This window comes from Pongo pygmaeus, chromosome 8 (genome assembly GCF_028885625.2).
Source record: "Pongo pygmaeus isolate AG05252 chromosome 8, NHGRI_mPonPyg2-v2.0_pri, whole genome shotgun sequence".
Classification (NCBI taxonomy): domain Eukaryota; kingdom Metazoa; phylum Chordata; class Mammalia; order Primates; family Hominidae; genus Pongo; species Pongo pygmaeus.
The window spans coordinates 46,937,130-46,948,177 of record NC_072381.2 but is presented as its reverse complement, the minus strand read 5'-3'; positions in this window follow the sequence as shown (position 1 = coordinate 46,948,177).

Below are 11,048 nucleotides of genomic sequence, written 5' to 3'. Positions count from 1 at the left end.
TCGCACAGCAAACAGTGGTCACTGTACTCTCTGGATAATATAGCTGCTCACCACAACCCCTTCTTTTCCACTCTGCTCCCAAGTGGAACCCTTTGTGGCTCTGCCCAGCATGTGGTGTCCTCCCCACCTTTCTGAGAGTTGGTGTGACTGACAAACTCACCTAGATCTTATCTGTCCAGTGTCAGGTGTTCAGTGTTCAACCTTTCTATAGCATCAGAGTGGGGATCCCTCCTTCACCATCAGGGTGAAAAGGAAGCAGTTACAACCACTGGCATAAACAGGATGGCCCATCCAAAGCCAGGGTCATCTAGTCCAGTTTTAACTAACTGCTCTTGGCTAACTGACAGGTTCCATATTATGGCAAAGGCTTCTTGGACAGAACCACCAGTTGCTGGCAGGTTTGCACTTGGCCTGTGCTGTAATGCACTTTTCTTAGGGGAGGTGAGTGTCACATCTCTTCCCATCCTAAAATGCTCTTGTGTTCAGGACAAGAGTGCTCTCCCATTGGCTGTATCCCTGCATGACTTGACTTGGGCTCAGCCTGTTTGGCAGGTGGTCTCTGAGGCTCCCACCTGTAAAGGTAGTGACCACACTGCACACAAACTGATCAGCACTTGAGCCCCACTTTCCAAAGGACTGGCTTGAGCTCTCTGATTATCATCACTGGCTGCATGGAACATCCCTATAGACTATTGTTTGTTATTGCACACCCCTGGGTTGTGCATGCAGATGGCCTATTGTGAAGTTTGTGGAAAGGCAGGAGACAACTGAGAGAGGTGAGTGTGGCACTCCAGTTGCCTAAGGAGGCATTCAGGAGGGTAGTACCTGCACCCTGTGCTGCTCTTTCACTTGCTGCCACCATACATGTTTTCCTGACCCCTAAGAACGTCAAGATGCACATGCATGGTGGCCCATGGTCCAGGTGCTGATGAGAAGAGAAAAAGGTACCAGTTCTCGCCAGATTACCAGAGGAAGTAACTCTCCTGCTCTCCCAATGCAAAACCCTCGCCAGTGTGCCTGAGCATGGCCTGGCACTGCTACTTGCCAACATGCCACAGGGTGAACCTTGGAATCATGGGGCCTGATGGCTTGCACCTGGGCCACAGACTATATGACCTTACCCTGAGCATAGGGAGAGTGACTGTGACATCCACTGTGCTTTGAGTGTTTGTGTCCCCTCCAAAAGTCATGTTGAGGCCAGGTGCAGTGGCTCAACAAATCGCAGCACTTTGAGAAGCCAAGAACAAGTCCCAGCACTTTGGGAGGCCGAGCACAAGTCCCAGCATTTTGGGAGGGTGGGGCGGGAGGATCACTTGAGGTCAAGAGTTCCAGATCAGCCTGGCCAACATGGTGAAACCCCGTCTCTACTAAAAATACAAAAATTAGCTGGGTGTGGTGGGTGCCTGTGATCCCAGCTACTCGGGAGGCTAAGGCAGGAGAATCGCTTGAATCCAGGAGGTGGACGTTGCAGTGAGCCGAGTTGGCACCATTGCACTCCAGCTTAGGCAAGAGAGCAAGACTCCATCTCAAAACAAAACAAAACAAAGTAAGTCATGTTGAAACTGAATCCTCTGTAACAGCTTGCAAAGGTTTGGCCTTTGGGAGGTGGTAAAGTCATGAGAACTCCACCTCATGAATGATTAGTGATCTTAGGAGACAGCTGGAGAGAACACACTAGGCCCCTTTTTGCCCCTCCCCTTTCTGACATGTGAGGGCCCAGTGTCACTCCCCTCAAGAGGAAACAGCAAGGAGGGGCTGCCTTGGAAGCCGAGACCTGGTCCCTGCCGGATACTCACCTTTCATCTTGGCAGTTTCATCTCGGACTTCCCTGCCTCCAGAGCTGTGAGAGGTAAATTTCTTTTTTATTTATTTATTTATTTATTTATTTATTTATTATACTTTAAGTTTTAGGGTACATGTGCACAATGTGCAGGTTGGTTACATACGTATACACGTGCCATGCTGGTGTGCTGCACCCATCAACTCATCATTTAGCATTAGGTATATCTAAATTTCTATTGTTTACAAACGACCTAGTCTCAGGTGGTTTGTTACAGTACACGGTTCGCACAAATGGACAAAGACAAAATGTCTCTTGGAAATTTGGCATTTGGCCATGCTACACTCTCTGCACATGAGGAATATGTTGGGACACTACTGAAAAAATCAAACTCAACACCTAATGGCATGGTCCCAATGCTGCCTAAGACATTTGTCAGATTATTTTCAGGGGAAACTGTGAGACTATTATGACTGTGTGTGTGTGTGTGCATGCAGCCTATGTGTATGTGAGGTGGGGCTGGGAGAGAGATTTATAATACCCCAGTTAATAGTTAATCTGAAGGATTGCTTGAGCCCGGGAATTCAAGGCTGCAGTGAGCTACGGTGGTGCCACTGCACTCCAGCCTGGGTGACAGAGCGAGACTCCGTCTCTTTGAAAAACAAAAGGCTGGATGCGGTGGCTCACGCCTGTAATCCCAGCACTCTGGGAGGACGAGGTGGGTGGATCATGAGGTCAGGAGATCGAGACCATCCTGGCTAACACGGTGAAACCCCGTCTCTACTAAAAATACAAAAAGCCAGGCGTGGTGGCAGGCACCTGTAGCCCGAGCTACTCGGGAGGCTGAGGCAGGAGAATGGCGTGAACCCGGGAGGCAGAGCTTGCAGTGAGCTGAGATGGTGCCACTGCACTCCAGCCTGGATGACAGAGCGAGACTCTGTCTCAAAAAAAAAAAAAAAAAAAAAAAAATTCTGAGGAAAATTATCTTGTGCCGATTATCTGGAAGTAAACAGTGGGTTTGGAGTATGCACACCCTAGAGAAACCCTAAAGCAAAATGCATCTGTGTCTGTATGTAGTAATAACAGACTGGCATCTGCAGATTCAAGCTATGAACTAGAGCAAGGCATCCTGACTCTGGTCCCACAGGTTCACATGGAAAGAGAGCACAAATGAATGAAATAATTGTGGGAAAGACAGACATCTTGATAAATCACATTTCTTTGTTAAGGATATTTTTAAGGCACCAGTGGAAGCAGACATAGCTTGTTAATCCGTGGTGTATTCTCAGAAGGTACCACTTGAATGGAAGAGAGGAGACACAGACAAAGAACCAAGAGGCTTAAACTTGCCAAAAAATTTATTTATAACAAAAAGGGCAGCAAGGTACATGTAAATATAAACAAAATGCTAACAGTGTCAGAAGATGAACATCCTACTTTGTTCAGTGATTTCATGGAGTTGCTGTTTTGCATTTCCTTGTCATGTTCTCTGTCTACATGTTTAAAGGGAGGATTACATGTGAACACTATTCAGTATTACGCATCTAAGCTTGTGTTATCAATCATTGGTAGATAGATAGTGAGATAACTTCTAGTTCCCATCTCCTCTGGTAAGAGCTAAGATGCAAACCCTTTGTGATGAACTGACATCAAGACGAAATATAGCACCCCCGTTTTCTCTGCATCAGCCTGACTTCAGGCTCACCTTGTGAACCCACCAAAGGTAGTGAAGTGTGGATGTGTCTCTTTTACCTATTTTCACCTTGGTTCAGTTCTAGTTTGTGCATTGTCCAGACTGCCCAGGATGTGACGATCGCAGGGAGGAGGTCGTGTTCATTATAAAAACGCTTTGGCTTCTTAGGATTCAGAAAAGGTATCCACTGCCTGGTGTCCGTGGTGCCTGCAGGACAGTGTGGATCTTAGAAACAATCACGTAGGCCATGAAGTGAGGCCAGAGACTAAAGTGGTGTCCACAAGGCAGAGAAAAGATGCTCCTTTTGGGTTTCCAAGTGGTCAGTGTCCTCTTGCATTAGTCTTGTCCCAGGACATGGTGTGTCCCCTTGTTTATCCTCCTGTGGGTCACACAACTTCTTCACCCTGAGGAGGAGCCGGATGGGATGGTGAGAAAAGACGCCTTCTCCTTCCTAAACCCGAAGCCCTAGTGAGCTCTGCAGGGCATCGAGCAGAGCCTGAAACTCTTCCTGGCTGCAGGCCATGGAGGGTTCTCCTTTCCTAATCCTAAGTGGTGATGCTGATTTCTGAAACTCTGAGGTTGTCAGGAGTTCATCTAAAAGGCATGAGGTGAGGCCAGGCACAATGGCTCATGCCTGTAGTCCCAGCACTTTGGGAGGCCAAGGTGGGTGGATCACCTGAGGTCAGGAGTTCGAGACCAGCCTGGCCAACGTGGTAAAACCCCATCTCTACTAAAAATACAAAATTTAGCAGGACGTGGTGGTGGGTGCCTGTAATCCCAGCTACTCCGGGAGGCTGAGGCAGGAGAATCAGTTGAACCCAGGAGGCGGAGGTTGCAGTGAGCCGAGATGGCGCCATTGCACTCCAGCCTGACAAGAGTGAAACTCTGTCTCAAAAAAAAAAAAAAAAAAAAAAGCTCAAAGGAAACGGATGGCCCTTTGCTTGGCCATGCCCTAGGCTGCTGCAGATGTGTCTACATGTGAGCACGTTGTGGAGCAGCACCCTGTCCCCAGGTGGCAATTTGGTCACCACACCCTGGGGCTGCTCACGGCCACCATTGCCTAAGGTGGGCTGTGTCTTGCAGACCTTGTTGTTGCGATCCTTGTTCAGGATGACCAGACGGAGGCTGAGTAGCGTCCTTGAAGGGCAGAACTCCCAGGCTAGTGCCATCACTGTCCTTGTCATTCTGGCAATTTCCTTGGTACACGTTCCAGAAAGGAGACTAAGTGGGTGAGAGTACCCCTCCAAGAGTTGGTCCTGTTGACACATGGGTCCTGAGAAGAGAGATCTCCTGGCTCAACCCAGGTGGACTGGTGCAGGATGGCCCTTGGTGCCTGGTTCACACAGCCTCCACAGACCTGCTTAGTGGAGGAAGGGCTGGTACAGATAACCAATGGCTGCTGGGGGAGTTGGAGGGAGGCCTGTGCGCAGAGCTGTTTGGGCAATGCACAGGTTGCTGTGCTGCAGCTGAGCAGTAGGGCAAGGTCTGTGACTGGGGCTGCCAGGGGGAATTCACGGGGCTGCCTCTGCTCTGGCCTGGGGGCCGAGCTCTGGTTCTGAGCCCACATCTAAGAGAAAGGGAAACAAGGATGTCAGAAGACGTAAGAGGTTCCAGCTTCATTCCCTCGTCTTTGAGGCAGAAGTGACATCTGTTGGGCTTTATCTCGGTGATTCTGTCTGTACATAACATTTAGTCTGCAAAATATGAACGAGTTAAGGGAATTATTGCACTGGCCCGTGAATGGATGCCACATTGATTTGCTAGAATGGCAAGATTTTCCCACAAAAGTGAAGACCCTAGACTATTAGATTATCACACCTGGGGGTTAGTGGAGGGGCAAGGTCTATACTGTTGTCTAGTGCCTAGAAGCCTGGGATGGAGATAAAGGTCACATAAGACATAAGACACATATGACATAAGACGAATAAGACACATAAGACAGCACCCTCATAACAAAGAACTCTCAACTTCTTTGAAGATACCACCTCCGATTTATCTAGTACCATCTCAGCGAGCAATACCACTTCCAAAATTATGGGACAAATTGTGCACCACAGACAGAAAACTTACCTAGATTCTGGATTCTGGAATGCCTGTTTGTTTTGCCAGCTCTTCCTTGATGGCAGTTCCAGGGAATCGGTTCCTCTGAAAAGCTTGAAGGAGGACACCTGTCTGTGGTTTAGTGATGGCATCACTTTTGTCTCCCTCCTTTGGTTAAGCATTCTGTAGGAAAACACAAGAAAAGAGGGCTTTCAGGCCATCTTCACATCACCCCTAAGACAGACATTTTCAAATATTGTTCTCACCATGCTTAATCCCTCCCAGGCCTCTGAGGTGTTCATGCACTGATCCTGGACCTCGGCTTAAACCCCTGCAGTGCTGGAAGAAGAGGACTCTGCACTGCCTGCCACACCAGGACTGAAAGATCCATGGCCTTCCCTTCTTCCAAACTACCTTCCCATGAGGTGGGGATGGTGGTCACATCTCCAACACTAGCGTGCTGTGGAAGAGACATCAGCATTCTCTGCAACAAATTTGGAAACAGCCTAAAGGGACGTTTCTACTTCAAAGAGTTGTGCTGAGGAAGTGCACTGGCACTGCTGGGGACTCACCTGGGGCCCAGGGCTGGGGCTTCTGATGTCCTTGGAGCTGCTGTCCTCCCGAGGAGCATCCACACTGCAGCCAACTCAGCCTCAGGTGTCTTCTCTGGTTTTGAAACCAAATCTAAGTGGGAAAAGAAGATTCAAGTTTTATCTGATTTAGTCTACATAATTTTAAGTATCTATTTGAGCTCAACACCAAGAATCATTTCCTTCTCTGTCCCATCTGTGGTCTCCAAAGGAAAGGTCCCTGGGTTAGGAGACACTGGCTTGCATCCTAAAGCCAGAGCTGGCCGACGGGTGTGTGTCCACTCTTCCTTCACCTCTTCCCCACCCCACACTTGTTTTTGTCTCATGCTCACTTGCTCTTTCTGCCTCCCTCTCACTCTTTAGGTCTCACAAAGGCTTTGGTCAAGGACTGACTGACTTTCCTTGGCTCTCTGTCATCTCCCTATAATCAAAGGCATTTTCATAACACACAATCCATGTGAAGGGACCTCTGATGAAAATTCATTTAAAGAGGAGCTCACTAATTACCAATACTTGCTGCTGAGCCTGGAATCATTCATATATACCGCAGAGTTCATTCATTCCAGATGCAGTACTAGATAAGGAGACTCCTATGAGCCAAAAACCTAACTCTGAATAGACCTGACGGTCGTAATCAAACCCTGTGGCTGCCTCCTCCTTACTGGATGGCGTAGAGGAATGCAGTTTTTTGTTTGTTTATTTGTTTGTTTTGAGACAGAGTCTCGCTGCAATGCCCAGGCTGGAGTACAATGGTGCGGTCTCAGCTCACTGCAACCTCCGCCTCCCGGGTTAAAGCAATTCTCCTGCCTTAGCCTCCCGAGTAGCTGGGATTACAGGCATGCACCATCATGCCCTGGCTAATTTTTGTATTTTGTGTAGACACGGGGTTTTACCATGTTGGCCAGGCTGGTCTTGAACTCCTGACCTTGGGTGATCCACCCGCCTTGGCCTCCTAAAGTGCTGAGATTACAGGCATGAGCCACCATGCTCAGCCAGGAATGTGCTTTTAATCATTTCTTAGTGTTTCATGTGGGGACTTGATAACTCATGATGAAGATTCTATCCTAAAAGACAAGCAATACCTGTTGACCTGCTCTTATGTCCCAGGCAGTTTGTAAAACTGTTTCATCTATTCTCTCAATATGTCACTTCAGATACGATCAGGAAAGAAGTCTTAAACATGGCTGGAAATGTGGGGGCAACAAATACATTAGTGAACACCCTGGCAGATCCAACCTCATTCCACATGGTTTCTTGTACTTTCCTTCCGCATCATCAGTTCCAGTGGGCTGGTTGCCAGTGCTCCAGCCAATCTCTGTCTTCCCATGGACATACTTTTTTTTTTTTTTTTTGAGACCGATTTTCGCTCTTATTGCCCAGGCTGGAGTGCAATGATGCGATCTGGGCTCACTGCAACCTCCACCTCCTGGGTTCAAGCGATTCTCCTGTCTCAGCCTCCCGAGTAGCTGGGATTACAGGCAAATGCCACCACGCCTGGCTAATTTTTGTATTTTTAGTAACGAGGTTTCACCATGTTGGCCAGGCTGGTCTCGAACTCCTGCCTCGGCCTCCAAAAGCACTGGGATTACCAACATGAACCACTGCCCCCAGCCTGGGCCATGGTTTCATTCTGGGATTTGATGTAGCACTCTGACACCTGGACTGGGTGCATAAAGAGAAGGAAATACGTCTTCACTTGGCCTGCCTGAAACTCAGATCCCTGTATCCCAGGGCTTACTCAGGATTATAGTATTTGATATAAAACCCTAACCATAGGCTTTTCTTCAACAGAGTCCCTTTTACTTAGTTGTTGACAGTCTGGATACACTTCTGGTGTGATTGTGATCTTTCCAGCTATTTCTTAACTGGAGAAACAGAATGGTTTTATTTTATTATTTATTTATTTATTTATTTATTTATTTATTGACACAGTCTCTCTCTGTTACCCAGGCTGGAGTGCAGTGGCGCGATCTTAGCACACTGCAACCTCTGCCTCCTGGGTTCAAGCAGTTCTCTGCCACAGGGGCCCGCTACCATACCTGGCTAATTTTTGTATTCTTAGTAGAGACGGGGGTCTCACCATCTTGGCCAGGATGGTCTTGAACTCCTGACCTCATGATCCACCCGCCTCGACCTCCCAAAGTGCTGGGATTACAGGCATGAGCCACCGCGCCCAGCCGGTTTTATTTTTATATCCATTATTCCACTCAAAATATTCCAAAATGGGATCAGGCATTAAACTCTCCAGTGTGTAAAGCCCACATAAAAACACTTAGTAGAGGCCAGGCACAGTGGCTCACTCCTGTAACCCCAGCACTTTGAGAGGCCTAGGTGGGGGGATCACTTGAGGCCAGGAGTACAAGACCAGCCTGGCCAACATGGCAAAACCCCATCTCTACTAAAAATACAAAAATTAGCCAGGTGTGGCACATACCTGTAATCCCAGCTACTTGAGAGGGTAGGGGATGAGAATGGCTTGAACCTGGGAGGTGGAGGTTGCAGTGAGCTGAGATCGCATCACTGTACTCCAGCCTGTGTGTCAGAGTGAGACTCTGTCTCAAAACAAAACAGTAGAAAAGAAACAAAAACCATGGGATGAGAAACAGGACTTGATGGCAGCCCTGACCTCACTGTCCTCAATATTACCTATTATCTGAGCATTCTATAATATTGGTTCCAGGTATCAATGACAACCTATCATGATCATGGTGACCATATTACCTATATTCTCTAGAGCATGCAAATATGATTTAATTTTCTCCTACCAGGAGAAAGGCCCAATTTAACTTCCTTCCCCCATCAGTGAATACACCAGACCACAAGTTCCCATGATTGGTAAAAGGCAGAGATAGGGGTCTTACTTTCAGTTCATTCTTAACATGGTATGATTGGAGACTGCTTAGCCCAGCTTGTCTTTTTTCTTTGACTCCAAGGAAATGAAATGGAAATACAAGCCCACCTGTATCCTAGACTCCAGACTGCCGATTTCTTTGGCCAGTTGCTCTCTGGTTGGTATGCCGGGGCAGGAGTTCTGCTTAAACAATGCTTGAAGGGCATCCTTTTGACTTGAGTTCAGAATGATTCTTTGTTGAGATTCTCTTGGGAGACAGCCTGGTATGGAGAAATGGGTCAAAGCCATGGGAAGGATTTGTTGTGGATTCACATCTGTGATGCAGATACAGGCCTTCTATTGACACCAGGTTGAAGGTGTTGAGTCCCAGTGGTCACTCGGTGTTTGTACTTTTTGGATACAGACTCCATGATTAACTGGGCACAGAGCATTACACAGATTAGAAAGGGTGATAGCCTTCATCCAGAGATCCACACCAAAAACTGAATCTCATGCCATTCATAACATTACACACAAACAACTCAGAAACCAGTTGAAAAAGGGGACATTGAATGAAACGTTTAGTTTCAAAATGTGAAAACCAAATTTGGACTTTCTGGGTTAAACATACCCAGGGCGAGTGTTGAAAAACTACCTGTTGCGCTCTATGCTCACTACATGAATAACAGAATCAACCGTTCCCCAAACCTCAGCATCACACAGTGTACCCATGTAACAAAACTGCACATGTACCCCCTGAATCTTAAGATAAAAATAGAAATTATTTTTTAAATTGTCAAAAAAAGATAAAGGTGTTATCTTCAAAGGGTGGTCATTAGGATGAACCACGATGTGGTAGGAGGGAGGCATGTAGCTGAGTCCCAGTGTTTATATCTGAAGAGGAGAGTGAATGGCCTTGCATCCCCCATGCAGAGACAATGACCAGCAGGGGTGTCAACATCTGTTGTAATATTTGAAGCATTACTGAAGATCTGTGTAGCAAACTGGTTCCCAGGGAACTCTTGGCAGGAATCAGAATGCATCTATGTCACTCCTTGCAAAATTGAAAAGGAAACAACAGGAACAACAAAAAATCTTCCAACATTTCCTGGAATTTATGACACCAGACATTTTCTGAGAGCTGTGTGGCAGACTTCGTAGTGGAGAAAACAGTTTTTGTCCCACATCTCCATTCATCTGGGTCACTGTGCTTCATTCACATGGCATTGCAGTGCTGTGAGATACACCACAGATACAGTCAGCTTTGTCCTGGGACTGGATGTTAGAGATGGTTAAGGAGTGGTCAGCCTCAGACCTGGAGCCTGAGTAGTGATCAGGGATCCCGTCCCTCTTGCCGTGGTTTCCATCACTCTTAAGCCACATCACACACCAAGGGGCTTCCCTGGCCGTGCTACCATGCAGTGGTGTAGGTGCTATGCTTACTGCTCAGTGTGCAGGTGAGCTTGGCGGAGACTCCCTGGCTGGGAGAGGGACCCTGAAAACAAACTCATTACATCGTGGAGGAAGGAGAAGAGGGGAGAATTCCGTCATGAGTGAGCCAGGGATCAGGATGCCGAGGACCATGTTGGCCTGTCCCATGAAGGAGGAGGATGAAGGGGAGGAGTAGGGTGTATGCCACTGTCCAGATACCCCAGTGCTGTGCTGAGGCAGCCATGCTGCAGGCCTCTTATCCACCCTCCAGACCGTGGAGAAACAGGGGCCCTTCATGGAAATCCTTGGCCAACCAAACCCTCGCTGGGTCTTTCCTGCTGCCCTGTGGCTGGGTGTCATTTCTGGGAGGTGTGGGCCTGTGCTTAGCCTGGCTAGAGGCTCTGCAGGGTCCCAGGGAGGACTCAGCTGCTAGCCCAATGAGTCCTGAGCTGAGGCCAGGATCAGTGTCTGTTTCCTCATTTCCCCAGCTGAGAGCCCCACAGGTCCCCTCAGGGCAGGCCCACAGGCTATCCTCTCTGTGACTAGAGGAGGGGTGGTTTTCACAGAGGCTCCTGCTTCCACCTAGGCCAGGACCCCTGCCCACTCACTGCGTAATGACAGAGTGAGGTTCTTCCTCAGGGCAGCCGCCTGATGTCTCAGTCTTTAGCTTTCTATGTAGGCCTC